The sequence below is a fragment of the Cicer arietinum genome, chromosome 8 (assembly GCF_000331145.2).
Source record: "Cicer arietinum cultivar CDC Frontier isolate Library 1 chromosome 8, Cicar.CDCFrontier_v2.0, whole genome shotgun sequence".
In the NCBI taxonomy this organism is placed as follows: Eukaryota; Viridiplantae; Streptophyta; class Magnoliopsida; order Fabales; family Fabaceae; genus Cicer; species Cicer arietinum.
In genome coordinates, this window is record NC_021167.2 from 16,085,370 (window position 1) to 16,112,142 (window position 26,773).

Here is a 26,773-nt window from a genome sequence, read left to right on the forward strand (position 1 = left end):
TATTAATAACATAAGGGTTTTTAAACAATCTTGTGCATCAAATAGGTGTGTTTGTGTCGTTGGATTAACATTTAGGTCATATTCGTCCTCCCTAGGCTTATTCTAGTCCAATTCAGGTTTTTAACCAATCTTTTACATCCAATAAGTTCATTTGTGTAATTGGATTAACGTTTACGACATTTTCGTCCTCTCTAGACTTATTCTAGTCCAATTATGGTTTTTAACCAATCTTGTGCATCCAATAAGTTCATTAGTGTCGTTGGATTAACATTTAGGTCATTTTCGTCCTCCCTAGGCTTATTCTATTCCTATTAGGGTTTTTAACCAATCTTGTTTATCCAATTCGCGTGTTTGTGACATTAGATTAACATTTAGGTCACTTTCATCCTCCCAAGGGTTATTCTTATCTTATTAGGGTTTTTAACCAATCTTGTGCATCCAATAAGTTCATTTGTTCATTGGATTAACATTAAAGTCAGTTTCGTCCTCCCAGTGCTTATTCTAATCCAATAATGGTTTTTAACCAATATTTTGCATCCTATAGGTGTGTTTGTGTCATTGGATTAACATTAAGGTCGTTTTCGTCTTCCCTAGGCTTATTTGTAACACCCCGTTTTTCTTAGCGAGGGTATATTTTTTTTTTTGAAAGAAATTAAAATAAAACAAAGTAAAACAAATGAGGAAAATAATGGTTTTTAACCAATATTTTGCATCCTATAGGTGTGTTTGTGTCATTGGATTAACATTAAGGTCGTTTTCGTCTTCCCTAGGCTTATTTGTAACACCCCGTTTTTCTTAGCGAGGGTATATTTTTTTTTTTGAAAGAAATTAAAATAAAACAAAGTAAAACAAATGAGGAAATGCTTTTGGATAAATAATTGAGTCATTATAATTTACGCAGCGGAAAAGTTTCTTCAATTATAAAACCAAAACATTTTTACATAACATCAAATGGTACATGGAACCCATCCAAAGATGATATCAAACTGATAATATTTGTATAAGTACAGTTTTCCAAAACTAAAATACTCCAAACCAAAAGGAAGGACCCCTAGTCCCTATACATCATCCTAATCTGATCATCCTACCAAAAAGCTATACACCCTGAGTAATCTCCACGCGCCCCGTGAGATCCTCCTAACGTAACAGCAGTCAAGCGTTCCCATCTCCATCCCTGTCTGTAGGGTACGAACCAGTAGGGCCGTCATGACTCTCATCTGAGGGCAAAGCCCAGATTTCCACAATAGTGTAAAGGGTCACCAACCAGAAAATAACAGTTAACACATAACAATTAAGTTTTTGAATGCTCAAAACAACTTTTCAACTAAGCATACACCTTAACAGGATTTTCAATATGCGAAAAGTTCATACAGTACATTGCCAATGAAAATGAAGGTAAAATGCAGTTCTCGATCTCCTAATTAACACATAATAAAACAAGACATGGATAGATTCATGAGCAATTAATCATACAACTAAAACTGAGGATTTTCACTGAGCCAATCGATTGGGCAATCGATTGGGGTGAAGATTTTTAATGAAAATAGAATCCTGGGCTGAATCAATCGATTTGGCAATCGATTGACAGGATAACGGAGCCCCTGACTTAATACCAATCGATTTCCAAATCGATTTCCTGAAGGTTTTTAGTGAAATTTTGAACTCTGGCTTGATTCAATCGATTGGGCAATCGATTGACAGGATAGCTGAGCCCCTGACTTAAGGGCCAATCGATTGGGCAATCGATTTCGTAAGGGATTTTTCGAAAACTGATTACAAAATCGATTGGCTAATCGATTTTGTTCATTTGGCCAAGCCCCTGACTTCCATCCAATCGATTGGGAAATCGATTTCCCTGATCATTTTTCCAAAAATTCATGAATTAACCTAAGTCATTCCTAATCAAGTTCACAACTTAACACTTAGCAATTTCTACGCGATTACCACGGCAATTGGGATCTCGATAACCATCATACTTACACACAATAATCAACACATAACACTTAGCATTTTCAACGCAATTAACACGATAAATCAAATTCAAATCACTCAATCATAAAACTCAATCAAACACGACTCGTGTGCCAAGCACCCTAATGCAATGCGTATATGCCAAAATGCATGGACTCGGAATTCCAAACCAAAACCCTCCTCGAAGGGCCGTAAATCATAATTGTACCGCCTATCGCAGGCCAAAGTACCAATTACCGAGGTGCCACCTATCACGGGTCAGCACGATTTACTAAAATGCGTAAATCATAAACGTACCACCTATCACGGGTCAGTACAGTTTACCGAGGTGTCACCTATCACGGGTCAACACGATTTACTAAAAGAAAAAGCGGGAATCGTAAACGTACCGCCTATCACAGACCAGTACTGTTTACCTAGGTGCCACCTATCACGGGTCAGCACAATTCACCAAAAATGTAAATCGTAAATGTACCACCTATCACGGGTCAGTACAGTTTACCAAGGTGTCACCTATCACGGGTCAACACGATTTACTAAATAGTAACTCGTAAACGTACCACCTATCACGGGTCAGTACAGTTTACCAAGGTGTCACCTATCACGGGTCAACACGAATTACTAAATAGTAAATCGTAAACGTACAACCTATCACGGGTCAGTACAGTTTACCAAGGTGTCACCTATCACGGGTCGACACAATTTACCAAATGAAATGCATGAGCATACACAGACTCCATTCACAACAATCGTTAAGCAAATGCAGATATTAAAAGATTCCCCATTTTTAATACCCATTTAACTTAAACGACTTTCAAACAACATTAATTAAATAAGTCATTAAGAGATTCCCCGTTCTTAATACCGATTTAACTTAATGATTTTCAAAACAAAACGTTAAGCAAACAGTCATATTAAGAGATTCCCCATTCTTAATATACTTTTGACTTAAACGATTTTCTCGCAAAACATTCAGTAAACGAGTCATTAAGAGATTCCCCATTCTTAATACTCATTTACCGAAACGATTTTCAAAAACGATAGTTAAGTAACCGAGACATTAAGAGATTCCCCATTCTCAACGCCCAGTTAACTTAAACATTTTCCTCAAATACACATTAAGTAAACCGAGGTATTAAAAGATTCCCCATTTTTAATACTCGTTTAACTCTAATGGTTTTCAAATTCCACAGAAACAAATTCAAACATACTTTCACATTCAAACCATAATTCACAACAACCACACCAATTAACAAACATCAAGTACGAACACACCAAATACAACGAACACAAATCACGCAACATAACACCCAGATACATCAAATTTCATTTACCACGAAACATTCATCACTATAAACAAAACCTAACTCTAAGGTTTTTACCCATAACGCACTAGTTTCGTTTTTCCCCAAATCGATACATTTAACCCTAACAAATTCCTTCCCACACAACTACAGATAAGTCCCTAATGCAAGCTAGAAGTTTGGAAGGAGCCCTTACCTCAACGTTAGCTTTAACGCGCGTTTCCGGTACCGCGAGTAATTCCGGTAAAATCTCCGCTCGCAACGCCGCTTCCAAATTAGTTCACTAGCACCGTAGCGTGGTGGTGAGCAACTTTCCCTTCTATCTCTTCGAGAAATGAGGTTTGGATCTAGAAGAAACAGAGGGGTTTGTGTTTGGATCTCAAAACCGTTTTTCTTCGTTTTCGAATCAAAGAGGAAGAGTGGAGTTGCGAAAACCTTGATCTAACTCACACCCAACCTTGGGTCACTAGTTTTGAAGGAAAGGAAGCAACGAAAACGAAAAATGGAGAAGGATGGATTTTTGGGTTGCTTGCGTGAGGCTCAGAGGAAGGAGATGGAAATTTTAGAATTTCCTTCCTTTGTTTTTCTTTCCTTTGTTTTTCCTTTCTTCCTTTTTCCTTCCTTCCTTTATATACTATTTTCTTTTCCTTTTCCTTCCTTCTAGTTTTCCTTTCTTTTTCCCTCCAAACAAACATATATAAATATAATAAATATAACTTAACAAATATCTCAAAATCTAGATATTTATTAAATTACCGTTTCACCCGAAACGCCTTAAATTCTCCGTAAAGGATTTTCCGCAGTTAAATTCAATTTATTTATCGACGAGAAATTCTAATTGGCATCGAAATATCTTTTTGATTATAAAACTCCAAAATATTATTAACTTTGGCTTAAAAGCCTCCGAGCCAAAATCCAAAATATACCAAAAATACATAAAAGGTACTTTAAAATTATGGGTCTTACATTACTCCCCCCCTAAAATTAGTTTCGTCCTCGAAACTATGCATCGATAAATAACTCTGGGTGTTGTTCCCTCATCTTGCTCTCCAGTTCCCAAGTCGCATCTCCAGTAATTGGGTTCCAGATCACCTTGACCAACGAAACATCCTTGGTCCTCAACCGCTTAATCTTCCTGTCATCAATTCTCACGGGTGGTACTTCGAACGACAGGTTATCCTTTAGCTGGATTGTGTCTGGTTCGATCACGTGAGATGGATCTGCGAGATATTTCCTCAACTGCGACACATGAAACACGTCATGGATATTGGACAGTATCGGAGGTAATGCAATCCGATAAGCAACCGGCCCAATTCGTGCAGAAATCTGATATGGTCCAATGAATTTCGGAGTCAACTTCTTCGATTTCAAGGCTCTACCTACTCCAGTAGTAGGTGTGACTCTCAGAAATACATGGTCACCCTGTTCGAATTCCAAAAGTCTGCGACGCTTGTCCGCGTAACTCTTCTGGCGATCTTGTGAAGTCTTCATTTTCTCCTTGATCTTCCTTACTTTAGCTGTGGTCTGTTGCACCATCTCTGGTCCGACAATCATATTCTCACCGTCTTTATACCAACACAAGGGCGTCTGACACTTGCGTCCGTATAAAGCTTCATATGGTGCCATTCCAATACTTGCGTGGAAACTATTGTTGTAAGTGAACTCAATCAACGGAAGTACATCATCCCAACTTCCTGGATCAAAAAATTTGGGGCGTTACAGAAACGGAGGGGTTTGTGTTTGGATCTCAAAAACCGTTTTTCTTCGTTTTCGAATCAAAGAGGAAGGGTGGAGTTACGAAAACCTTGGTCTAACCCTCACCCAACCTTGGGTCACTAGCTTTGAAGAAAAGGAAGCAACGAAAACGAAAAATGGAGAAAGGATGGATTTTGGGTTTATGCTCACGTGAGTTCAGAGGAAGGAGATGGAAATTCTGAGTTTTCCTTCCTTTCTATTTCTTTCCTTTGCTTTACCTTTCTTCCTTTTTCCTTCCTTCCTTTATATACTATTTTCTTTTCATTTTCCTTCCTTCTAGTTTTCCTTTCTTTTTCCCTCCAAGCAAACATATATATATATAATAAATATAACTTGACAAATATCTCAAAATCTAGATATTTATTAAATTACCGTTTCACCCGAAACGCCTTAAATTCTCCGTAAAGTATTTACCGCAGTTAAATTCAACTTATTTATCGACGAGAAATTCTAATTGGCATCGAAATATCATTTTGATTATAAAATTCCAAAATATTATTAACTTTGGCCTAAAAGCCTCCGAGCCAAAAATCCAAAATATACCAAAAATACATAAAAGGGTACTTTAAAATTATGGGTCTTACATTATTCTTCTCAAATTAGGTTGTTTATAGAATCTTTTGCATCCCATAAGTTCCTTTGTGTCATTCGATTAACGTTTAGGTCATTTTCGTCCACCATAGTCTTAGTCTAGTAGAATTAGGGTTCTTAATCAATCTTCTGCATCCAATATGTGTGTTTGTGTCATTGGATTAACATTTAGGACATTTTCGTCCTCCCTAGACTTAGTCTAGTCCAATTAGGGTTTTTAACCAATCAATTGCATCCAATAAGTTCATTTGTGTCATACGATTAACATTTAGGTCATTTTGGTCCTCAATAATCTTATTCTAGTCTAATTAGGGTTTTTAACCAATCTTGTGCATCCAATAAGTTCATTTGTGCGGTTGGATTAACATGTCAGTCTTTTTTGTCATCCCTAGGTTTATTCTAGTCCAATTAGGGTTTTAACCAATCTTGTGCATTCAATAAGTTCATTTTCGTCGTCCCTATTCTTATTCTAGTCCAATTAGGATTTTTAACCAGTCTTGTGCATCCAATAAGTTCACTTGTGTCATTGGAATAACATTAAGGTCATTTTCGTCCTCCCTAGGCTTATTCTAGTTTATTAATGGTTTTTAACCAATCTTGTGCATCAAACAGGTGTGTTTGTGTCATTGGAATAACATTTAGGTCATTTTCGTCCTCCCTAGGCTTATTTTTGTCCAATTTGGGTGTTGAACCAATCTTCTGCATCCAATAAGTTCATTTGTATCATTGGATTAACATTTAGATCGTTTTGGTTTTTGGGTCATTGAATTAACATTTAGGTCGTTTGCTTCCTCCCTAGGCTTATTCTTGTCCAATTAGGGTTTTTAACCAATCTTGTGCATTTAATAAGTTCATTTGTGTCATTGGATTAACATTTAGGTCATTTTTATCCTCCCAACGGTTATTCTAGTCAAACTAAGGTTTTTAACCAATCTTATGCATTCAATACGTTTTTTTGTGTCATTGGATTAACATTTAGGTCACTTTCGTCCTCTATAGGCATATTATAGTCCAATTAGGGTTTTTAATTAATCTTTTGCATCCAATAAGTTAATTTGTGTCATTGGATTAACATTTAGATCATTTTCGTCCTCCCTAGTCATATTCTTGTCAAATTATAGTTTTGAACCAATCTTTTGGACCCTATAAGTTCATCTCTGTCTTGGGATTAGCATTTAGGTTCTTTCTGTCCTTCCTAGGCTTATTCTAGTCCAATTAGGGTTTTTACACAATCTTGTGAATCCAATAAGTTCATTTGTGTCACTGGATTCACATTTATGTCATTTTCCTGTTCCATAGGCTTATTTTAGTCCAATTAGGGTTTTGAGCAATTCTTGTCAATCCAATAAGTTCATTTGTGTAAATAGAGTAACATTTAGGCCATTTTCGTCCTCCCTAGGCTTATTCTAGTCCAATTAGGGTTTTTAACCTATCTTGTGCATCCAATAGGTGTGTTTGTGTCAATGGATTAACATTTAGGTCATTTTCGTCCTCCCTGTGCTTATGCTAGTCCGATTAGGGTTTTTAACCAATCTTGTGCATCCAACAAGTGTGTTTGTGTCATAGGAATAACATTTAGGTCATTTTCGTCCTCCCTAGGCCTATTCTAGTCAAATGATGGTTTTAACCAATCTTGTGCATCCAATAAGTTTATTTGTGTCATTGGATTAACATTTAAGTTATTCATGTCTTCCCTAGGCTTATTCTAGTCCAATTAGTGTTTTTAAACAATCTTGTGCATCGAATAACTTCATTTGTGTCATTGGATAAGCATTTAGGTCATTTCCTTACTCCATAGGCTTATTCTAGTCCAGTTATGGTTTTAAACCAATATTTTGATCGAATAGGTGTGTTTGTTTAATTGGATTTACATTTAGGTCATTTTCATCATCCCTGGGCTTATTTTAGTCCAATTAGGGTTTTTGAACAATCTTGTTCATCCACTAAGTTCATTTATGTCATTTGTTTAAGATTTACGTCATTTTCATTCTTCCTAGGCTTGTTTTAGTCCAACTAGGGTTTTTGACCAATCTTGTGCATCCATTAGGTGTGTTTGTTTCATTGGATTAAGATTTAGGTCATTTTCGCCCTCCCTAGGCTTATTCTAGTCCAATTATGGTTTTTAACCAATCTTGTGCATCCGATAAGTTCATTTGTGTCATTGGATTAACATTTAGGTCCTTTTCGTCCTCCGAGGCTTATTCTAGTCCAATTTTGGTTTTAATCAATCTTGTGCATCCAATAAGTGCATTTGTGTCATTGGATTAACATTTAGGTCATTCTCATCCTTTCTTGGCTTGTTCTTGTCAATTAGGGTTTTTAACCAATCTTGTGCATCCAATAAGTCAATTTTGTGACTAGATTAACATTTAGGTCATTTACGTCCTCCCTTTGCTTATTCAAGTCCAATTAGGGTTTTTAACCATTCTTGTGCATCAAATAAGTTCATTTGTGTCATTGGTTTAAAATTTAGGTCATTTTCGTTCTCCCTAGGTTTATTCTAGTCCAATTAGGGTTTTAACCAATCTTGTGCATCCAATATGTTCATTTGTATCATTGGATTAACATTTAGGTTTTTTCTGTCCTCCCTAGGCTTATTCTAGTCCAATTAGGGTTTCTAACAAATCTTGTGCATTCAATAAGTTCATTTGTGTCATGGGATTAACATTAATTTCATTTTCGTCCTCCCAACGCTTATTCTAGTCCAGTAATGGTTTTTAACCAATCTTGTGCATCCAATAGGTGTGTTTGTGTCATTGTATTAACATTAAGGTCGTTTTCGTCCTCCCTAGGCTTTTTCTTCTCAAATTAGGGTGTTTAACCAATCTTTTGCATCCAATAAGTTCATTTGTGTCATTGGATTAACATTTAGGTCACTTTTATCCTCCCTAGTATTATTCTAGTCCAATTAGGGTTCTTAACCATTATTTTGCATGCAATAGGTGAGCTTGGTTCATTGGATTAATATTTAGGTCATTTTCGTCCTCCCTATGCTTATTCTAGTTAAATTAGGGTTTTTAACCAATCCTTTGCATCCAATAAGTTCATTTGTGTCGTTGGATTAACATTAAGTCATTTTCGTCCATACTAGACTTATTCTAGTCATATTAGGATTTTTAACGAATCTTGTGCATCCAATAAGTTCATTTGTGTCATTGGAATAACATTGAGGCCATTTTCGTCCTCCCCAGGCTTATTCAAGTTCAATAATGGTTTATAACAAATCTTGTGCATCCAATAGGTGTGTTTGTGTCAATTTATTAACATTAAGGTCGTTTTCGTCCGCCCTAGGCTTATTCTTGTAAAGTTTGGGTGTTAAACCATTCTTTTGCATCCAACAAGTTTATTGGTGTCATTGGATTATCATTTAGGTCATTTTCATCCTCCCTAGTCTTATTCTAGTCCAATAAGGGTTTTTACACAATCTTGTGCATCAAATAGGTGTGTTTGTGTCGTTGGATTAACATTTAGGTCATTTTCGTCCTCCCTAGGCTTATTCTAGTCCAATTTGGGTTTTTAACCAATCTTTTTACATCCAATAAGTTCATTTGTGTCATTGGATTAACATTAAGGTCTTTTTCGTCCTCCATATGCTTATTCTATTCTAATAATGGTTATTAACCAATATTGTGCATTGTTTTATTGGATTAACATTAAGGTCGTTTTTGTCTTTCTTATGCTTATTCTTGTCAAATTAGGGTGTTTATACAATCTTCTGCATCCAATAAGTTACTTTGTGTCAATGGATTAACATTTACGTCATTTTCGACCTCCATAGTCTTAGTCTAGTAGAATTAGGGTTCTTATCCAATCTTTTGCATCCAATAGGTGTGTTTGTGTCGTTGGATTAACATTCAGGTCATTTTCGTCCTCCCTAGACTTATTCTAGTCCAATTAGGGTTTTTAACCAATCTTTTGCATCGAATAAGTTCATTTGTGTCATATGATTAACATTTAGGTCATTTTGGTCCTCCCTAGTCTTATTCTAGTCCAATTAGGGTTTTTAACGAATCTTGTGCATCCAATTAGTTCATTTGTGTCGTTGGATTAACATGTAGGTCATTTTTGTCCTCCCTAGGGTTATTCTAGTCCAATTAGGCTTTTAACCAATCTTGTGCATCCAATATGTTCACTTCTGTCATTGGAATAACATTAAGGTCATTTTTGTCCTCCCAAGGCTTATTCTAGTTCAATAATGGATTTTAACCAATCTTGTGCATCCAATAGGTGTGTTTGTGTCATTGGATTAACATTTAGGTCGTTTTCGTCATCCTTAGGCTTATTTTTGTCCAACTTGGGTGTTGAACCAATCTTCTGCATCCAATAAGTTCATTTGTATCATTGGATTAACATGTAGGTCATTTTGGTCCTCCCTAGTCTTATTCTAGTCCAATTAGGGTTTATAGCCAATCTTGTGCATCAAATAGGTGTGTTTATGTCATTGGATTTACATTTAGGTCATTTTCGTCCTCCCTAGGCATATTCTAGTCCAATTAGGGTTTTGAATCAATCTTGTGCGTCCAATATGTGTGTTTGTGTCATTGGATTAACATTTAGGTCATTTTCGTCATCGCTAGGCTTATTCTAGTCCAATTAGGGTTTTTAAACAATCTTGTGCATCTAATAAGTTCATTTATGTCACTGGATTAGCATTTATGTCTTTTTCGTCCTCCCTAGTTTTATTCTAGTCCAATTAGGGTTTTTAAGCAATCTTGTGCATCCAATAAGTTAATTTTTGTCGCTGGATTAACATTTACGTCATTTTCATCTTCCCTAGGCTTATTCTAGTCCAATTAGGGTTTTTAAACAATCTTTTGCGTCCAATAAGTTCATTTTTTTTCACTTGATTAATATTTATGTCATTTTCGTCCTCCCTAGACTTATTCTAGTCCAATTAGGGTTTTTAACCAATTTGCTGCATCCAATAGGTGTGTTTGTGTCATTGGATTAAGAAATTGGTCATTTTCGTCCTCCCTATGATTATTCTTTTAATATCAGGGTTTATATCCAATCTTGTGTATCCAATAAGTTCATTTGTGTCATTGGATTAACATTTTAGTCATTTTCGTCCTCCCTAGGCTTATTCTATTCCAATTATGGTTCTTAACTAATCTTGTGCATCCAATAAGTTCATTTGTTTCATTGGATTAACATTTAGGTCCTTTTCGTCCTCCCTAAGCTTTTTCTAGTCGAATTATGGTTTTACCCAATCTTGTGCACACTACTAGAAAAACTTAATTTAGCGTTGGCAAAAAACCGACGCTAAAAGGTCAAAAGCCGACACTAACGTTGATTTAGCGTAGGATTAGCGTCGTTGTCGGGCCTAGGCTAAAACGGTCGAAGCTAATATGTAGCGTCGGCCAAAAGCCATCCGATGCTATATTAGCGTCGGCTAAAAGCCCTCCGACGCTATATTAGCATCGGCCAATCCTACTATAATTCGACGCTATTATTAAAAATAGAACATCTGACGCTAGTTCTATGAAGTCGACAAAAATGTTAGCGTCAGTTTATCCGACGCTACTCCCAAAATAAAAGTCAACTTCAGTTATAAGCAGCGTCGGTCCAGCCAATGCTATTGGTCAACATTGAAAATTATAAGATAATTAGCGTCGGGCATAGCTGACGCTAATTGTAAATTTATTTAAGTTTTTAATTTTAATATATGGATTTGCTTGGTTAAGGTAATAAAAAAGATAAGAAAGAAGAATGTGCGATAAGTGACTTGGTGAATAATGAGTAATGCTGGAGATGCAAAGACAATAGGCTATTACTTCATTTAACAATGAAACAAACTGTAGACAGAAACTCCAAAACAATATTGATAAAGAACAACCATAAATCACAGCATCACTATCAATACACCACATTGCTCATATGACATCCTATGTGATTTACACTGAACCATGCCACTGCTATGGCTGCTTTCTACTAAAACTATACAATGTAAATTAGTGTCAAAAAAGAGTCAATTGCCATACATTGTTGAGAACATCCACATCAGTTGAACATGAAACAAATATAATTGCAAGACCTTTGGTGCCAAACCTTCCAGCCCGGCCAACCTGTTTACAATTTAATACAACAAATGAAATGATAATTAATATAATAAAGGGACATGTAAACCAATTTTAATAATTAAACAAAAAAAAGACAAGATTTAAATTGTACCCTGTGCAAGTATGTGTCTGCACCGTCAGGCATATCATAGTTTATAACTATATTCACACGTTCAATGTCTATTCCCCTCCTTGAATCCTTTATAATGTTTCAGCCTGCAAAAGCCATTGTTCATGATCAAATACAACTAAATTTACCACTAATTTCTTTTGTTGCATGTTTAGGATCGGTAGACATAAAGGCAAACAGAACAATGAATAATTTAATTGACTTACTTTAATGAAACAAACAAAAGGCTGCAATATAAAAAGTAGCAAAGTTTTTAGAACCGCAAAAATTTGATGTGAAATCAAGGCAAGCAAATGAATCTTACATTCATCAAATAAATTAGTGAGATTGTGCTACATCTATCACTCGATCACCCCACATTTTATGTCATCTTTTCCACATTTGAGAATTCAAACTAGAACAGGTAAAGCTATTGAATAAAATAATTGAGGGTGTTATGTATTGCACCCTGCTCCTCGCCCAATTTTTGTTTGAAGGAGCAGAAAAGTCTTGGGGTTGTTCATATGGAAGACCAGTTATTTGACTGTGGTTTTTCTGGTTCAGGAAAATATTTATGGATAGACTAAGTAATTTGTTCATTTGTAACCAACATTAAAAACCAAAACCCAATATAACTACTAGTTGAAGTTAAAAGTAATCAAAATAACAAAGAAAACTAGATGCCCAAGCATTATGAAAAGTACGTTTGCAATATACCTAGTAAGTATGGGGTCTCAACATAAACAATGAAAGCTCTGACAGAGTGAACTAGAAGTCAATGATCACTTATTAACTATATGTCCATCTTCCACAAAAAGAAATTTTAATACATCCAGTCATTCCAGCATTTCCATTATAAATCACACAAATAGTTTAAAGCTTACAAACAAGAACTTCTCCAATGCAAAAATTATATTAAACAATTTTAAGTCTAACGTAAAACCAGGAACTTTGAGTGGTTGTAGAGAATGCAATGCAGTGGTAATTGTGTAGAGTTTCGAGTGGGGTGGGATGTTGTCCTAAAACAAAGGCACTTTCAAATAATGTGTGTCGTTTTGAAGTGCACTTATGAAAACATGTGGAATTTTTTAGTAGCGAAGATTACTTTTAGTCAGCGATGTACATACCTCCCTGCCTCTCTTTTGAACCACCCTGAGCACCAAACCCCCTGGCATCAGATACAGTGACACCACGAATTCCCATTTTCAACAAAGCCTTCAAAATTTGAAAAAAAAAATATAAAAATCAATATCAGCATATGTCAGCTAGTAAGTATGACAGTACAAATACAATCCCTGCTTAAATGACATATATATATATATATATATAAGCAGTATTGGCTAAATCAATTATTTGAGAGAGTCAAGGTACTAGTTATGAACTCAACAAATGTAAAGCCATGAATCTCATCCCAAGAGGATGATGATTGATGAGCCCAGTCTAATAAAAAACTAGTGCAGTATTTTCACTTATATAGCACAAAAGTATTCGTAGTAAGAACAACTTCATCTATGAACTGTTAGAAATCTATTGAATGTGAAACCTTTGGAGGTAGAAAATATGAAAGATGTTGAATGAAAATCAATTTAATGTGTGCTAACCAAATGCAAACTAACTATCAGAATAATTAACTGGCTTTGAAATTAATTAACTAACACTTTGATACATTACAAAGATACATAATAAATTTATATACAACATGTGTGGTAACAGAATAATTAATTTACTTTGCAACTAATGAACTAACATCTTCCACAAAAAGAAATTTTAATACATCCAGTCATACCAGCATTTCCATTATAAATCACACAAATAGTTTAAAGCTTACAAACAAGAACTTCTCCAATGCTAAAATTATCATTAAACAATTTTAAGTCTAACTTGAAACCAGGAACTTTGAGTGGTTGTAGAGAATGCAATGCAGTGGTAAAATTATTCAAAATCTGCAAATATATGTAATAGTATTAGTCAGACATATATCATCAATGTTGCAGAGATTTCATATCTCATTTCCATAACCACAAAAACTGGATAGAAAACAAAATGAGGATTTAGATAAGGAAAAAAAATTGCCAGCACATGATTGCAGCAATTAACAAATTAAGAGTTCTAAATTTGAAAAAATTTCAGGGGATCACAATCACATGTTAACAAAAGTTGAAGGACCAAACTAAACATGCAATCAAGTGTATATAATGACAAATGACATTTTGTATATCATAACTCCAGATTCCAAGCTGAATTGGTTTAACATCACTATGAGTTGCAAAATAATAAGAGACTCCAAACCTTTAAATAAACACTAAGATTCCTTTAACTATTGAAAGATAGACACCGTTGTGCAAAAACTCCAAACTGTTTGTTGGCAGTGCAAAAGTTCCTTTAACTATTGGCTTAAAACAGCACTAAGGTATAGGTTGAAAACAAGGATAGTCATATACCTTCAAACCTTTTCTTCCCTTTAGTATCAATGGGTCTATTTTTAGGCATTTCTTTGATTATTTCTTGAACAATGTAGAGCCTTGAAAGTCTGCATAGCTTCGAGTCATTTAGATATGATCGGCACTTGATAATGTTGTCAGTTCTAAATCAATTGAGCTACTCCCATCCTGAAACCAATTCCACAGTACTTCAAAATAAAAACAAATATACAAATAAAAACCAACGATTCAATTTAGTATTTTTACTATACACAAAAAATCCAACAAAATGACAAAGGTTTCTCAATCAACAGTACCCTTCTTTTGTGCGGAGGTACTGGTTACTCTTAGCAACTAGTGGTCAATGTTAAGCCATGTATTCCTCCTAAATATTAGGGGTGCCAGCAAAATGATATAAAAAAACTCCCAAACCATACAAATGTAAAGAGTGTTTCTGAAACTCACAATTTCACAATGAAAACAAAAAATAAAGGAACACAGTGTGAATTCTAAACCAGTTTCATTATCGAAACACCAAAGCTAATAGCATATCGGATTCACAAAAGTGGAAGAGGATATAAGAGAGACATAAATAGATAATAAAAAATCAGATCTGGTATCAAATTAAACATTTCCAATCAACCAAAACTTAACAATAAGTAAACCAATCTCAAATAAAAATAAGTTAATGTTATAAATAAAAATTGGTTCTTTAAAGTTAAAGAACATAAAATGGATCAAATGGTGATGTAAAACAACTATGTAGTTAACCTTTCATAGAAAAACTGATTTTCAGATTTTTCACAGAGGAAGAGTTAGGGTTTCCAAATAAAATTGGGGTTTTTAGTTTTCTTAATCAATTATTGAGAAATAAATGAAAAAATAACACACAACCATGAAGAAGAAGAATGTCACGGTGGCGAATCAAGTTCTTACCTGTGATGTAGAATGCCTTTGAAAAGGTGGAGATAGATTTTATGGTGGAAAAAAGAAGGAGGAAGAGAAAGAATGAAACGAAGATATGTTCTCTTTGAATGAGGATGTCGCGCATTGCAGATTGTGAACATAGACGGAAATAAGAAGGAAAGAGATGAGTCGCATAACTCCAGCTTGAAGAAGATGTTAGGGATTACAAGGGTTTCTATTTTTCCTGATGTTCATTCCCTTTCTTCTTTTTTGCTTTATCCTTTCTTTTAACTAAAACTAAAATGAAAATAATAATAATAATAATAATAATAATAATAATAATAATAATAATAATAATAATAATAATAATAATAATAATAATAAAAATAATAATAATAATAATAAAAATAATAATAATAATAATAATAATAATAATAAGTTAATAAGTAAATTTTATTTTATAATTTTTCTTATTTTTATCATTTTAAAACTATTTTTAAATAAAATATTTTTTGCTATGATTTTAGTTAAAATTAATAGTAATATTAAAAATTTAATTTTAATTATAAAACCAATTTATTAAGTTATTTGAGTCAAAATTAAATAGATAAATTGCATAAAAAATTTTAATTTAGTTAATTAAATAGATACTATAATAATGCGCACGTACATAAATAAATAAAAATGATTAGTCAAAATATTTGTTATTTTTAATAGGATTAAAAAATTAAATTTTATCAATCACACAAACTAGCGTCGGCTAATCCGACGCTATTATGTTGACTAAAATAAAATAAAATAATGTAGCGTCTCCCATATTTTACCTAACGTCGGTCTGGCAGACGCTACCGATTGAAAAAATCTCAATTTTTTTTTCTCGTTCTAGCGTATGCTAAACCGACGCTAGTTAGACGCTAGTTAGCATCGGAGTCGGTGGCCGACGCTAAAATTGGCAGCTAAAATGTGTTTTTCTAGTAGTGGCATTCAATAAGTTCATTTGTGTCATTGGATTAACATTTAGGTCATTTTCATCCTCTCTTGGCTTGTTCTTGTCAAATTAGGGGTTTTAACCAATCTTGTACATCCAAGAAGTTCAAATGTGTGAATGGATTAACATTTAGGTCATTTTCGTCCTCCCTTTACTTATTCTAGTCCAATTTGGGTTTTTATGCAATCTTGTACATCCAATAAGTTCAGTTGTGTCACTGGATTAACATTTATGTCATTTTCGTCCTCCCTATGCATATTCTAGTCCAATTAGGGTTTTTAACCATTCTTGTGCATCCAATAAGTTCATTTATGTCATTGGATTAAATTTTAGGTTATTTTCGTCCTCCCTATGCTTATTCTAGTCCAATTAGGGTTTTTAAACAATCTTATGCATCCAATAAGTTCATTTGTGTCACTGGATTAATATTTATTTCATTTTCGTCCTCCCTAGGCTTATTCTAGTCCAATTTGGGTTTTTAAGCAATCTTGTGCATCCAATAAGTTCAATTTTGTCACTGGATTAACATATATGTCATTTTCGTCCTCCCTAGACTTATTCTAGTCAAATTAGCGTTTTTAACCAATCTTGTGCATCCAATAAGTTCATTTGTGTCATTGGATTAACATTTAGGTTATTTTCGTCCTCCCTAGGCTAATTCTAGTCCAATTAAGGTTTTTAAACAATCTTGTCCATCCAATAAGTTCATTTGTGTCACTAGATTAACATTTATGTCATTTTCGTCCTCCCTAGGCTTATTTTGGTCGAATTAGGGTTTTTAACTAATCTTGTGCATCCAATAGGTGTGTTTGTGTCATTGGATTAACATTTAGGTAATTTTTGTCCTCCCTAAGCTTATTCTAGTCCAATTATGGTTTTTAACCAATCTTGTGCATCCAATAAGTTCATTTGTGTCATTGGATTAACATTTAGGTAATTTTTGTCCTCCCTAAGCTTATTCTAGTCCAATTATGGTTTTTAACCAATCTTGTGCATCCAATAAGTTCATTTGTGTCATTGGATTAACATTTAGGTCATTTTCTTCCTCCCTAGGATTATTCTTTTCAAATTAGGGTTTATAAAAAATTTAGTGTATCCAATAAGTTCATTTGTGTCATTGGATTAACATTTAGGTAATTTTTGTCCTCCCTAAGCTTATTCTAGTCCAATTATGGTTTTTAACCAATCTTGTGCATCCAATAAGTTCAGTTGTGTCACTAGACTAACATTTAGGTCATTATCTTACTCCCTAGGCCTTTTCTTGTCCAATTATGGTTTTTAACCAATGTTTTGCATCCAATAGCTGTGTTTGTATCATTGGATTAACATTTAGGTCATTTTCGTTATCCCTTGGCGTATTTTAGTCCAATTAGTGTTTTTAACCAATCTTGTTTATCCAATAAGTTCATTGGTGTCTTTTGTTTAACATTTACGTCTTTTTCATCCTCCCTAGGCTTAATCTAGTCCAAATAGGGTTTTTAACCAATCTTATGCAACCAATAAGTATGTTTGTGTTATTGGATTACCACTTCAGTCACTTTTGTCCTCCTTAGGCTTATTCTAGTTCAATTAGGGTTTTTAAATAATCTTATGCATCTAATAAGTTCATTTGTGTCACTAGATTAACATTTATCTCATTTTCGTCCTCCCTAGGCTTATTCTAGTCCAATTTGGGTTTTTAAACAATCTTGTGCATCCAATAAGTTCATTTGTATCACTAGATTAACACTTACGTCATTTTCGTCCTCCTTGGACTTATTCTAGTCCAATTAGGGTTTTTAACCAATCTTGTCCATCCAATATGTGTCTTTGTGTCATTGGATTAAGTTTTAGGTCATTTTCGTCCTCCCTAGGCTTATTGTAGTCCAATTTGGGTTTTTAAACAATCTTGTGCATCTAATAAGTTCATTTGTGTAACTAGATCAAGATTTATGTCTTTTTCGTCCTCCCTAGTTTTATTCTAGTCCAATTAAGGTTTTTTAGCAATCTTGTGCATCCAATAAGTTCATTTGTGTCATTGGATTAACATTTTTGTCATTTTCGTCCTCCCTAGGCTTATTCTAGTCCAATTAGGGTTTTTAAGCAATCTGGTGCATCCAATACGTGTGCTTGTGTCATTGGATTAACAATTAGTTCCTTTTCGTCCTCCCTAAGCTCTTTCTAGTCTAATTATGGTTTTAACCAGTCTTGTGCATCGAATAAGTTCATTAGTGTCATTGGATTAACATTTAGGTCATTTTCATCCTCTCTTGGCTTGTTTCTTTATTAAATTAGGGGTTTAAACAAATCTTGTACATCCAATAAGTTCAATTGTGTGATTGGATTAACATTTAGGTCATTTTCGTCCTCCTTTTGCTTATTCAAATCCAATTTTAATTTTTAACCAATCTTGTGCATCCAATAAGTTCATTTGTGTTATTGGATTAACATTTATGTTATTTCTGTCCTCCCTAGGCTTATTCTAGTCCAATTAGGATTTTTAAACAATCTTGTGCATCAAAGAAGTTCATTTGTGTCACTGATTAATATTTAGTTTATTATCTTACTCACTAGGCTTATTCTCGTCCAATTATGGTTTTTAACCAATGTTTTGAATCCCTTGCCTTATTTTAGTGCAATTAGGGTTTTTAACCAATCTTGTTCGTCCAATAAGTTCATTGGTGTCATTTGTTTAACATATATGTCTTTATCATCCTCCCTAGGCTTAATCTAGTCCAACTAGGGTTTTTAACGAATCATGTGCAACAAATAGGTGTGTTTGTGTCATTGGATTAACACTTAGGTCATTTCCGTCCAACTTAGGCTTATTCTAGTCCAATTATGGTTTTTAAATAATCTTGTGCATCTAATAAGTTCAGTTGTGTCACTGGATTAACATTTATGTCATTTTCGTCCTCCATAGCCTTATTCTAGTCCAATTAGGGTTTTTGAACAATCTTGTGCATCCAATAAGTTCATTTGTGTCACTGGATTAACATTTATGTCATTTTCGTCCTCCTTGGGCTTAGTCTAGTCCAATTAGGAATTTTAACCGATCTTGTGCATCCAATATGTGTGTTTGTGTTATTGGATTAACATTTAGGTCATTTTCTTGTTTTCTAGGCTTATTTTAGTCCAATTAGGGTGTTTAAACAATCTTGTGCATCTAATAAGTTCATTTGTGTCACTGGATTAACATTATGTCTTTTTCGTCCTCCTTAGTTTAATTTTAGTCCAATTAGGGTTTTTAAGCAATCTAGTGCATCCAATAAGTTCATTTATGTCATTGGATTAACATTTACGTCATTTTCGTCCTCCCTATGCTTATTCTAGTCCAATTAGGATTTTTAAACAATCTTTTGCATCCAATAAGTTCATTTTTGTCAATGGATTAACATTTATGTCACTTTCGTCCTCCCTAGGCTTATTCTAGTCCAATTAGGGTTTTTAACCAATCAAGTGCATTCAATAGGTGTGTTTGTGTCATTGGATTAACAATTAGGTCATTTTCGTCCTCCCATGGATTATTATTTTCAAATTAGGGTTCATTTGTGTCATTAGATTAACATTTAGGTCATTTTCAATCTCTCTCGGCATATTCTATTCCAATTATGGTTCTTAACCAATCTTGCGCATCCAATAAGTTCATTTGTTTCATTGGATTAATATTTTGGTCCTTTTCGTCCTTCCTAAGCTTTTTCGAGTCCAATTATTGTTTTAACCAATCTTGTGCATCCAATAAGTTCATTTGTGTCAATGGATTAACATTTAGGTCATTTTCATCCTCCCTAGGCTTAATCTTGTCCAACTACGGTTTTTAACCAATCTTGTGCAACCATTAGGTGTGTTTGTGTCATTGGATTAACACTTAGGTCATTTTCGTCCTCCTTAGTCTTATTCTAGTCCAATTAGGGTTTTCAAATAATCTTGTGCATCTAATAAGTTCTTTTGTGTCACCGGATTAATATTTATGTTATTTTCGTCCTCCCTAGGCATATTCTTGTCCAATTTGGGTTTTTAATCAATCTTGTGCATCCAGTAAGTTCATTTGTGTCACTAGATTAACATTTATGCCATTTTTGTCCTCCCTTTCCTTATTCTAGTCCAATTAGGATTTTTAACCATTCTTGTGCATCCAATAATTCATTTGTGTCACTGGATTAATATTTATGTCGTTTTCGTTCTCCCTAGGTTTATTCTAGTCTAATTTGAGTTTTTAAGCAATCTTGGGCATCCAATAAGTTCATTTTTGTCACTAAATTAACATTTATGTCATTTTCGTCATCCCTAGGCTTATTCTTGTCCAATTAAAGTTTTTAAACAATCTTGTGCATCCAATATGTTCATTTGTGTCACTGGATTAATATTTCTGTAATTTTCGTCCTCCCTAGGCTTATTCTAGTCCAATTAGGGATTTTAACCAATCTTGTGCATCCAATATGTGTGTTTGTGTCATTGGATTAACATTTATGTCACTTTTGCCTCTCTAGGCTTATTCTAATCCAATTAGGGTTTTTATCCATTTTTGAGCATCCAATAAGTTCTTTTGTGTCACCAGATTAATATTTATGTCATTTTCGTCCTCCTTAAGCATATTCTAGTCCAATTTGGGTTTTTAATCAATCTTGTGCACCCAATAAGTTCATTTGTGTCACTGGATTAACATTTATGTCATTTTCGTCCTCCCTTTCCTTATTCTAGTCCTAGGTTTGTTGTAGTCCAATTTGGGTTTTTAAGCAATCTTGTGCATCCAATAAGTTCATTTTTGCACTGGATTAACATTTATGTCATTTTCGTCCTCCCTAGGCATATTCTTGTCCAATTAGGGTGTTTAAACAATCTTGTGCATCCAATATGTTTATTTGTGTCACTGGATTAACATTTGTGTCATTTTTGTCCACCCTAGGCTTATTCTAGTCCAATTAGGGTTTTTAACCAATCTTGTGATTCCAATAGGAGTGTTTGTGTCATTGGATTAACATTTAGCTCATTTTCGTCCTCCCAATGGTTATTCTTTTCAAATTAGGGTTTATAACGAATCGTGTGCATCAAATAAGTTCATTTGTGTCATTGGATTTACATTTAGGTCATTTTCGTCCTCCCTAGGCTTATTCTAGTTCAATTGTGGTTTTTAACCAATCATGTGCATCCTAAGTTCATTTGTGTCATTGAAGTAACATTTAAGTCATTTTCGTCCTTCATAGGCTTATTCTAGTCCAATTAGGATTTTTAACCAATCTTGTGCATCCAATAAGTTCATTTATGTCATTGGATTAACAATTAGGTCATTTTCGTCCTCTTAGGCTTACTCTAGTCCAATTATGGTTTTAACCAATCTTCTGCATCCAATAAGTTCAATTGTCTGGTTGGATTAACATTTAGGTCATTTTCGTCCTTCATAGCCTTATTCTAGTCCAATTATGATTTTAAACAACCTTGTGCATCCAATAACTTCATTTGTGTAATTGGATTAGCATTTAGGTCATTTTCGTCCTCTCTAGTCTTATTCTAGTCAATTTTGCGTTTTTAACAAATCTTGTGCATCCAATAAGTTCATTTTTGTAATTTGAGTAACATTTAGGTCATTTTCGCCCTCCCTAGCTTTATTCTAGTCCAATTAGGATTTTAAACCTATCTTGTACATCTATTAAGTTCATTTGTGTAGTTGGAATAACATTTAGGTTATTTCCGTCCTCCCTAGGCTTATTCTAGTTCAATAATGGTTTTTAACCAATCTTGTGCATCAAATAGGTTTTTTTTTGGATAATTGGATTAACATTTAGGTCGTTTTCGTCCTCCCTAGGCATATTCTAGTTCAATAATGGTTTTTAACCAATCTTGTGCATCCAATAGCATTTTTTTGGGGCATTGGATTAACATTCAGGTCATTTTTGTCCTCCCTAGGCTTATTCTTGTCCAATTTGGGTGTTGAACCAATCCTCTGCCTCTAATAATTTCATTTGTGTCATTGGATTAACATTTAGGTCATTTTCGTCCTTCATAGGCTTATTCTAGTCCAATTATAGTTTTAACCAATCTTGTGCATCCAATAAGTTCATTTGTGTCATTGGATTAACAGTTACGTCATTTTCTTCCTCCTATGGCTTATTCTTTTCCAATTAGGGTTTTTAACAGATCTTCTGCATCCAATAAGTTCATTTGTGTAATTGGAGTAACATTTAGGTCATTTTCGTCCTCCCTAGGCTTATTCTTGTCCAATTAGGGTTTTTAACCTAACTTCTGCATCCAATAAGTTCATTTGTGTAATTGGAGTAACATTTAGGTCATTTTCGTCCTCCCTAGGCTTAATCTAGTCCAATTAGGGTCTTTAATCAATCTTGTGCATCCAATAAGTTCATTTGTGTCACTGGATTAACATTGAGGTCATTTTAGTCCTCCCTAGGCTTATTCTAGTTCAATAATGGTTTTTAACCAATCTTGTGCATCCAATAGGTTTATTTTTTGGGTCATTGGATTAACATTTAGGTCGTTTTTGTCCTCGCTAGGCTTATTCTTGTCCAATTTGGGTGTTGAACCAATCTTCTGCATCCAATAATTTCATTTGTGTGAATGGATTAACATTTAGGTCATTTTCGTCCACCCTATGCTTCTTCTAGATCAATTACGGTTTTTAACCAATCTTGTGCATCCAATAGGTGTGTTTGTGTCATTGGATTTACATTTAGCTTATTTTCGTCCTCCCCATGATTATTTTTTTTCAAATTAGGGTTTATAACTAATCGTGTGTATCAAATAAGTTCATTTGTGTCATTGGATTAACATTTAGGTCATTTTCGTCCTCCCTAGGCTTATTCTAGTTCAATTGTGGTTTTTAACAAATATTGTGTTACCAATAAGTTCATGTGTGTCATTGGAGTAACATTTAACCAATCTTGTGCATCCAATAAGTTCATTTGTGTCTTTGGATAAATAGTTACGTCATTTTCGTCCTCCCTTGGCTTATTCCTGTCAAATTAGGGTTTTTAACCAATCTTTTGCATCCAATAAGTTCAATTGTGTGATTGGATTAACATTTAGGTCATTGTTGTCCTCCCTAGGCTTATTCTAGTCCAATTAGGGTCTTTAATCAACCTTGTGCATCCAATAAGTTCATTTGTCTCATTGGATTAACATTTAGGTCATTTTCGTCCTCTCTAGTTTTATTTTAGTCAATTTAGGGTTTTTAACAAATATTGTGCATCCGATAAGTTCATTTTCGTCCTCCATCTGCTTATTCTAGTCCAATTTGGGTTTTTATGCAATCTTGTACATCCAATAAGTTCATTTGTGTCACTGGATTAACATTTATGTCATTTTGGTCCTCCCTCTGCTTATTCTAGTCCAATTAGGGTCTTTAACCATTCTTGTGTATCCAATAAGTTCATTTATGGCATTGGATTAAATTTTAGGTTACTTCCATCCTCTCTAGGCTTGTTCTAGTCCAATTAGGGTTTTTGAACAATCTTGTGCATCCAATAAGTTCATTTGTGTCACTGGATTAATATTTATTTCATTTTCGTCCTCCCTAGGCTTATTCTAGTCCAATTTGGGTTTTTAAACAATCTTGTCCATCCAATAAGTTCATTTGTGTCACTGGATTAACATTTATGTCATTTTCGTCCTCCCTAGGCTTATTTTGGTCGAATTAGGGTTTTTAACCAATCTTGTGCATCCAATAGATGTGTTTGTGTCATTGGATTAACATTTAGGTCATTTTCTTCCTCCCTAGGATTATTCTTTTCAAATTAGGATTTTTAAAAAATCTTGAGTATCCAATAAGTTCATTTGTGTCATTGGATTAACATTTAGGTAATTTTTGTCCTCCCTAAGCTTATTCTAGTCCAATTATGGTTTTTAACCAATCTTGTGCATCCAATAAGTTCAGTTGTGTCACTAGACTAACATTTAGGTCATTATCTTACTCCATAGGCTTATTCTTGTCCAATTATGGTTTTTAACCAATGTTTTGCATCCAATAGGTGTGTTTGTATCATTGGATTAACATTTAGGTCATTTTCGTTATCCCTTGGCTTATTTTTGTCCAATTAGTGTTTTTAACCAATCTTGTTCATCCAAAAAGTTCATTGGTGTCTTTTGTTTAACATTTATGTCTTTTTCGTCCTCCCTAGGCTTAATCTAGTCCAACTAGGGTTTTAAACCAATCTTATGCAACCAATAGGTATGTTTGTGTCATTGGATTAACACTTCAGTCACTTTCGTCCTCCTTAGGAATATTCTAGTTCAATTAGGGTTTTTAAATAATCTTGTGCATCTAATAAGTTCATTTGTGTCACTAGATTAACATTTATGTCATTTTCGTCCTCCCTAGGCTTATTCTAGTCCAATTAGGGTTTTTAAACAGTCTTGTGCATCCAATAAGTTCATTTGTATCACTAGATTAACATTTATGTTATTTTCGTCCTCCTTGGACTTATTCTAGTCCAATTAGGGTTTTTAACCAATCTTGTCCATCCAATATGTGTGTTTGTGTCATTGGATTAAAATTTAGGTCATTTTCGAACTTCCTAGGCTTATTCTAGTCCAATTAGGGTTTTTAAACAATCTTGTGCATCTAATAAGTTCATTTGAGTAACTGGATCAACATTTATGTCTTTTTCTTCCTCCCTAGTTTTATTCTAGTCCAATTAGGGTTTTTAAACAATCTTGTGCATCCAATAAGTTCATTTGTGTCATTGGATTAACATTTTTGTCATTTTCGTCCTCCCTAGGCTTATTCTAGTCCAATTAGGGTTTTTAAGCAATCTGGTGCATCCAATACGTGTGCTTGTGTCATTGGATTAATAATTTGGTCATTTTCGTCCACCGTAGGATTATTCTATTCCAATTATGGTTCTTAACCAATTTGTGCATCCAACAAGTTCATTTGTTTCATTGGATTAACATTTAGGTCATTTTCATTCCCTCTTGGCTTGTTTCTTTTCAAATTAGGGGTTTAAACCAATCTTGTACATCCAATAAGTTCAATTGTATGATTGGATTAACATTTAGGTCATTTTCGTCCTCCTTTTGCTTATTCTAGTCCAATTATAATTTTTAACCAATCTTGTGCATCCAATAAGTTCATTTGTGTCATTGGATTAACATTTATGTTATTTCCGTCCTCCCTAGGCTTATTCTAGTCCAATTAGGATTTTTAAACAATCTTGTGCATCAAATAAGTTCATTTGTGTCACTGATTAATATTTAGTTCATTATCTTATTTAGTAGGCTTATTCTAGTCCAATTAGGGGTTTTAACCAATCTTTTGCATCCAATAAGTTCATTTGTGTCATTGGATTAAAATTTAGGTCATTTTCATCCTCTGTTGGCTTGTTCTTGTCAAATTAGGGGTTTTAACAGATCTTGTACATCCAATAAGTTCAATTGCGTGATTGTATTAAAATATAGATTATTTTCGTCCTCCCTCTGCTTATTCTAGTCCAATTAGGGTTTTTAACCATTCTTGTGCATCCAATAAATTCATTTGTGTCTTTGGATTAATATTTATGTTATTTTCGTCCTCCCTAGGCTTATTCTAGTATAATTTGGGTTTCTATGCAATCTTGTGCATCCAATAAGTTCATTTGTTTCAATGGATTAACATTTATGTCATTTTCGTCCTCCCTTTGCTTATTCTTGTCCAATTAGGGTTTTTAACCATTCTTGTGCATCCAATACGTTCATTTGTGTCATTGGATTAACATTTAGGTTATTTCCGTACTACCAAGGCTTATTCTAGTTCAATTAGGGTTTTTAAACAATCTTTGGCATCCATATAGAATCACAATTTCAGCAATGTAGATCTCTGTTAGCTGATCTACCTTATAGGTGGTCTTAACCGGCAAAAAGTGAGTGGATTTAGTCAGTCGATCTACTATCACCCATATAGAATCATTCTTTCTCCTTGTTTTTGGCAATCCAGTTATAAAATCCATGGAAATGCTGTCCCACTTCCATTCAGGTATATCTAAAGGTTGCAACATCCCAACAGGTCGCTGATGTTCCACCTTCGCTTTCTGACAAGTTAGACAAGTTGATACATATTCCGCTACATGTTTCTTCATTCCTGGCCACCAATAATTCTGCCTCAAATCCTGATACATCTTTGTTGCCCCAGGATGAATACTCAACTTGCTCTTATGAGCCTCTTCTAAGATCGTTTTCCTCATATCTGTAATTCCTGGTACACAAATCCTACCATTACATCGCAAGATATTATCTGATCCAATCTTGAACTCTATTGTCTTCCCTTGCACTATTAGGTTCCTCTTCTCTTGAATTAAGACATCATCTTGAGAATTTGCAATGTTTTCAAGTAGTCCACTCGAAATCTTAATCATTCCGAATTTCAAAATTCCTGGTGCCAACTCTACGTTCAAGTGTAGGTCTCTAAAAGCTTCCCACAACTCTTGTTGTCTAGCCATAATTGTTGAAAACACCGAGACACTTCTTCTACTCAACGCATCAGCCACCACATTGGCCTTCCCAGGGTGGTACTGCAGTGTGAAATCAAAATCCTTGAGAGTCTCCATCCATCGTCTCTGGCGCATGTTCAACTCCTTCTGATCAAACAAATATTTCAAACTTTTATGGTCACTGAACACGGTGAAAGTGCATCCATATAAATAGTGCCTCCAGATCTTCAATGCAAAAACAACAGCAGCAAGCTCCAAATCATGAGTAGGATAGTT

The 26,773-nt window shown here is 34.2% G+C and overlaps 1 long non-coding RNA gene across 3 annotated transcripts; it reads right to left on the bottom strand.

Moving 5' to 3' along the window:
* Nucleotides 1-11,373: 11,373 nt before the first annotated feature.
* LOC101509259 (uncharacterized) lies at nucleotides 11,374-15,382 on the bottom strand. 3 transcript variants are annotated; one of them, XR_012161484.1, is made up of 6 exons: nucleotides 15,146-15,382; nucleotides 14,231-14,398; nucleotides 13,671-13,732; nucleotides 12,917-13,004; nucleotides 11,793-11,896; nucleotides 11,374-11,686 (listed from the first exon to the last, which is right to left on the bottom strand). It is a non-coding gene; the product is annotated as an uncharacterized lncRNA (long non-coding RNA). The 3 variants fall into 3 exon arrangements; XR_001144654.3 differs by having other exon boundaries at nucleotides 13,618-13,732; XR_190324.4 differs by lacking the exon at nucleotides 13,671-13,732 and having other exon boundaries at nucleotides 15,146-15,381.
* Between the last annotated feature and the right edge of the window lie 11,391 nt (nucleotides 15,383-26,773).